Here is a 6,324-nt window from a genome sequence, read left to right on the forward strand (position 1 = left end):
GGATCACTGGTGTATGGCTTCAATCGGCTACCATTCACTTTTCCTGAGAAGGTATATCCTTTCAATTTAACCAACTGAACTGCTCCACCGTCCGTAATCGCTTTGATGACATAAGGCCCCAGCCAGTGCATCCTAAATTTTCCCGAATTTTTTTTGAACTTGTTGTCATATAGCAAAACTAGGTCATTTACCTTAAAGGTGTGCAGTCTAATGTGTCGATTATTCCATGCCTTTTTGTGCTTCTTTTGTACTTGTTGGTGAAATCCAGCAAGAAACCGATCTTCCTCAAGCTTGGCGAGCTACGCGAGCCTCTCTTCCAGGCCTCGGTGATCCATCATACCTGTGAATGCCACTATGTGTAGACTAGGTGCAATGTATTCCATCGGCATCACTGCTTAAACACCATATACAAGCCTAAAGGGTGTTTGTCCAGTCAACTTTTTGCACGATGTTCGATAAGCCCATAGTACTGCGGGTATGCGCAGATCCCAATCGTTTCACTGAGCATTGAAAACCTTTGTCAGCGTGCTCTCCAATATTTTATTGAATGCCTCCACTATTCCATTGGCCTGTGGGTGATAAGGCATACTCTTCTAGTGATAGACCTGGAATGCCTCTGTCAGTGCGTTGATCGTTTCATTCAGAAAGTGCGTACCGCGATCACTCATTAAAATCTTTGGACACCCAAATCATGTCAGTACATACTCAAAGAGAAACTTTGCAGTTGTTGTGCCTGTGAAATCCTTCACAGGTTGTGCCTCCACCCATCGAGTCAAATACTCAGTCACGGTGATAATGTACCACGCGCCTATCTTCTTGCCTTGAGGCTTAATTGGTCCCACAATATCTATTGCCCATTTCTCAAAGGGTTGTAACGTCATCTGTGGGTTCATAGGTAGCTCATCTCTTTGTGATGGTCTGCCAATCCTCTGACAGAGGTCGCATGCCCTACAGTAGGCTTTTAATCCTTGTGGAGGGTTGGCCACCACAACCCTGCATGGAGGATCTTCTGTGCAGTTTCTCTCCCTGCATAATGTCCTCCCACAGCACCCCCATGCGCGTCTGTGAGGATACTGCTTCTTTCAAGCTCTGGTACATATCGTCCCAATACTTCATCAGACCCCATTTTGTACAAATGCCCAACAATGACGGAAAAGTCTGCCGCGTGCACCACTAACTCATTTTTCTGCTGGCTGGTATAACCTTCTCGGGTAGTTCCTATCGTCAAGAAGTGTGTTATGTCTTTGAAGTGACCACCCGCGATGCGCAATGCAAAGAGCTATGCATTAGGCAATGCTTCCTCTAGATTAGTGAGCTCCTCCCCCATTTCGATGCACGACAGATGATCTGGACCCACATTTAATCGTCCAGGCTTCACAATGACTTCAAAATCATATTCTTGGAACAATAACAACCATCTTCAGATTCCCCCCCCAACACAGGCTTATTGACCAAGTATTTCAGTGCAGAATGATCCGTATACATCTTAAAATGTCCACCCAACAAATAATGTCAAAACTTCTGGAGTGTGTAGATCATGGCTGTTGAGACCCAAACTTGCATCTTCCCTATACACCTTTCTAGCCTTTTTTTCCATTTACCTGGACCTCCTAAGCTGTTAAATCATTGCATATTAGTTTAAAAAGAGCATATAAAATGGCTTCCTAACTATGTCTTGTGTCTGTTGTTTGATCTAGATTTTTGCTCATTTAGCTGCAGAATCTTGTCAGTTTCTGTAGCCAGTTCAACTTTCCGCAGCCTTTTTGTTGAAGTCTATGTTACAGGTGTCTTCAAGTGAATCCAGCCACATGGGAAAGCTGCAAATGATGTGCACATGGACCGTGTCCTATTGGTTCAGCTGAATCCCTCACAGAAGGCCGTGGTCAAAGATAGTTAAGTGGTAGTCAACCTAAGAGTCCTACGGTGGCAGAGCTCTGTTTTTCACCACGTGAGGACTTGCGTGGCCGTTCCTAAATCTTAGGAGACGTGTTAACACCTGTGGACTGCTCCATGAACCGAATCTAACAGCCACCCTCCTTGGATTTAATCTTCACGGCTACCATAATGCTAGATTTCTGGACGTGGTTATTCACGTGTCTTTTTATCAGCGCAGATTTTAGGAAAGTGGTTATGTCATCCTCTGTTATAAATAAAGCATTCTCATACACATAGTAGTTAGGTTTTTGAATGTAATTTTGACTGTTTACGAGCCCACTGTGCTGTAACTTTATTTCTGTGTTATGACTGTGTTTTAATACATGAGAAGACACTGTTTATAAGCTCAATTCGTGGTTGATTGCTGATTGGCCAAGGTTGTGCAGAGGGCCCCTGTACGCACCAAGGTTTTGTTAATTGCTGTATAGTTTCATGCTTCATTTCTTTATGTTCTTGATGCCATAATTGTTTACTTGTATATATTGCACTACTTATGGTATTCATGTTGATTGCTATCCATAGTTTTTATGCTTTCTAATGCTGTTAACTGATCAGTGTATTTGTTTCAGATTCTAATAGGCAGCCTGGGCAGTTGCACATAGCTTTATGATGACTGATGACATGGAATTATCTTGTCCTTCCTCTGATTTATTTTCTTAGTTCTAATTCCATCACTGTTTATTTCTTTCAGTTTTGTTCATTTACTTTTCTGCAAGATAGATATTAGATTACTCATGTCATTTTCAGTTACCTCCTAAAGCTAGAGCGAGTCAAATGGCGAGGGATTGAAGTATGAATGCGTAGTTTGATATTAGTTTATTTTTCTGCAAATTAGTTATTGAATTGCTCATGTCATTTTCAGTTACCTCCTAAAGCCAGAGCAAGTCAAATGGCGAGGGATTGAAGTATGAATGCGTAGTTTGATATTAGTTTATTTTTCTGTAAGTTAGTTATTGAATTGCTCATGTCATTTTCAGTTACCTCCTAAAGCCAGAGCGAGACAAATGGTGAGGGATTGGAATATGAGTGTGTATTTTAATATTAGTTTCATTTTCTGCAAATTAGATATCAGATTGCTTAATTTGTTTATGATTACCTCCTAAAACCAGAGCGAGACAAATGGTGAGGGGTCAGAACATGAGTTGATGTAGTTTGATCTTAGCTTTGCTTTACTTGCAACTTTTGGATTTATTTGAGTTCAGTTTCTTTTATATTCACAACAGTAGCAAGGATACTGGGTTTCATGATCACTAGCTCACTGTTTGTTTAATTAGAATATTGGTACATTTTCATTCTCTCTTAGGAATTGATTTCATCATTGCAAGTTTTAAAACCATTTTGAAAATTTTGAAGTTTGGAAATAATTTTAAAGGTCACCATTGCCTTGAACACTTATATCCATACTTGACTTTTCGAATTTCCATCTCACATTAGGGAATTAACAAAGATAAATCCAAAAACAAACTAAAAATCAAAAACGATAAAAAGTAAGAAATCGGTTATCTTGCATATATAGTGCACCTCACTTCAACAGTTTATGACTCCCCGATTGACAATTAATATAGCAATTTAGGACACTGTAAATTGACCAAACATTTTGGCGCCGTTGTCGGGGAAGTGAAACTAGGTAGCCAATTTCTTAAAAAAAAACAAGAAAATTTCAAGGAAGGTAAAAATTGATAACTTCTCAAAGTATGCTCTCCTCTTGCACCTAGTGTGATCTGAAGGATAAGAAAAGAGAGTTATTGGTTCAATAATTTCTTGAGTATGCTTTCTTCTTGCACCTAGAGTGATCTGGAAGATCAGAAAGAGAATTATTAGCTTGACTTGAAGAAAAATAAAAAAATGACATGCATAGAGCAAGAGATTCTAGGGGAAGGTTTATAGCTAGGGCCAAGAGTTCAATTTTTACAACTCCATCTACTTCAAGGCATAGACAAGATACACCTCCATTGTCTCCAACTCACACTCCTAGCCTTAGGATTCCTGGAATTCAAGGGGCAGCAGCTGAATTAGGAGACTCTTCCACACTATCCACTGAATCTGAGTTAGGAAAAGACCCTTTCTTTACTTTTACAGGAAAACAAATTGTAATCAAGTAGAATCACCTGAAGAAGAAGAGGGAGAAATTCCTCCTCGTTCGCCATTAGAAGAAGAACCATAGGACTCTGAAATCTCTGAGAAACTATCATGACAGAGGAAGTAGTAAACGGATTTGGAGGAGGTAGAGGTAGAGGTAGAGGAGGAGGAAACAATGGAGGAGGTAGAGGTAACAACGGGGGAAATAGGGATGGAGATAACTCATTTAGATTTCCTATAGTTGATGAGGAATCTCGTACAACAATGAAAAACATCTCACCATCTGTCCTCCCAAACTTTTATGGGTTGTGAAGTGAGGATCCTGAAACATTTCTATTTGAGTTTGAAGTCGTATGCCGAACTTATGATTATATGGAAGATTCTCAAAAACTCAAATTGTTTCCTTCAACATTGAAGGGAGTTGCTCTAAAATGGTTCATGGGATTAGTCACTCAATCTATTAGGACTTGGAATGATATGAAACAAACATTTTTGGATAGACACTTGGAATATTGTATGCCCACCAATCATAAGGATGAGGTATTCAAAATGGTGCAAAAAGAAGATGAAAACTTGGAGGATTTACTTGAAATATTTCAAAACAACCTGAAAAGAGAAAAAATGAATAACCTAGATGAGGAGACCTTGAAAGCCCTTCTATTTAAAGCCATTAGAGATGAATGGGTAGATATTTTAAACATGATGGGAAAAGGAGATATTTCTCAACTTCCACTTCATGATATAGCAGAGCTATGTGTCCATCTCTCAAGGGGAAAATCTAAAACTGGAAAAGGGCCTAGAGATTGGCAATATGCTTGACGAGTTCAAAATTGATATTTTAGGGAGCCTTAGTGAGCGACTAGACACCCTTAAAATACAAAACAAGCAGAAAGCAAAAGCTGAAGCTTTGGCCATCTTTTGTCCAAAATGTAGGAAGAAACATGCTCTACGGGAATGCCCCTTGGATGCAAAAGTTGTAGAAACATGTATGATCTGTTCTGAAAGCCATGAGACCAAGGATTGTCCTTCAATTCCTGGGCTCAAAGTTGTCTTTCAAGAAGATCCAAATTCAATTGAGTCTCTCTGCTTTGTTTCAAGGAGACCTTGGCAGGGGCAACAAAATCAAGGGTTTAACAACCCCACAAACTTTCAACCCCCACCAAATTGGAATCCTTGGCAACAACCTTGGTCCCAACCTCAAAATCCATTTCAATCATGGGTACAAGGTATGCAAAATCCTTATGGGAGATTTGCTCAATTTTATCAATATCCTCCATCTTTTCAAAATCAACAAGCTCCACAACTTCCAAATCAAAATCCACAACTTTCATTGCCATTTCCACAACAACAACAACCTTCTCAACAAAATCCAAATTCCCAACTCTTGCTTCCATTCCAACAAAAGACAAATCAACTACCTTCCCAGCCATTGCCAAATCCCAATAATAAAAATCCTCAAAATGCTTACATGGTAGAAGGACAACAATTTCCTACCTATATGATTGTTCCTCTCAATGATGTACAACTCAGATCTGGTAGAGTTTTAGAAAAGCCTTCTATAGATGCTCAAAAGCAAAGCATTTCTGAGGAAGATTCTCTTGAAGCCAATAAAGGTTCTGAAGCATCTCTTCAAAACCCAAGCACTCAAAAAGAAAAAGAAAAAGAGTCAACCCCCACAACTCCTATAGTTGAGCAACCTGCATCTTCATCCACACCTCCTTTTTCTGAAAGATTACAAATTGACAAAGGAGTGGAAAAACAAATCTTGTTGCCTGACTATGATTTTCTAGATGAATTAAAGAATGTCTGTATCAAGATTTCCTTGCTACAAGCCATTAGAGAGATTCTTATTCTAGCAAAAACAATAAAGGAGTTGAGTCTCAAAAGACCAGGAAGGAAACCAAGAGATACAAGAAGAATCCACCTGGTAGGAAAAATTGCAGATATCATAATAGGAAAAATTACCATGCAGAAGTATGCAGATCCCGATAGTCCAATTGTCAAAACACATATCAATGGGGTAGAAATTCCAAATACTTTGATTGATTTAGGGGCTGCTATCAACATTATGAGTAGACAGACTATGGAACAGCTAAAACTTCCTAATCTTATTTTTACACCTACTCTACTGCAACTTGCAGATCGATCAATTATCAAACCAGATGGTGTATTAGAAGACATTTCGGTCTCCTTAGATTCTTGGGAATATCCAGTAGATTTCATGATTTTAATTCCCAAGAGTAATCTAGGAGGGCACCCACTCATCTTAGGAAGACCTTGGCTAGCCACAGCTGATGCTTTTATCAGTTG

Source organism: Pinus tabuliformis, chromosome 1_1, assembly GCF_031772625.1.
Source record: "Pinus tabuliformis cultivar Carrire ecotype Pingquan chromosome 1_1, CPIR1, whole genome shotgun sequence".
In the NCBI taxonomy this organism is placed as follows: Eukaryota; Viridiplantae; Streptophyta; class Pinopsida; order Pinales; family Pinaceae; genus Pinus; species Pinus tabuliformis.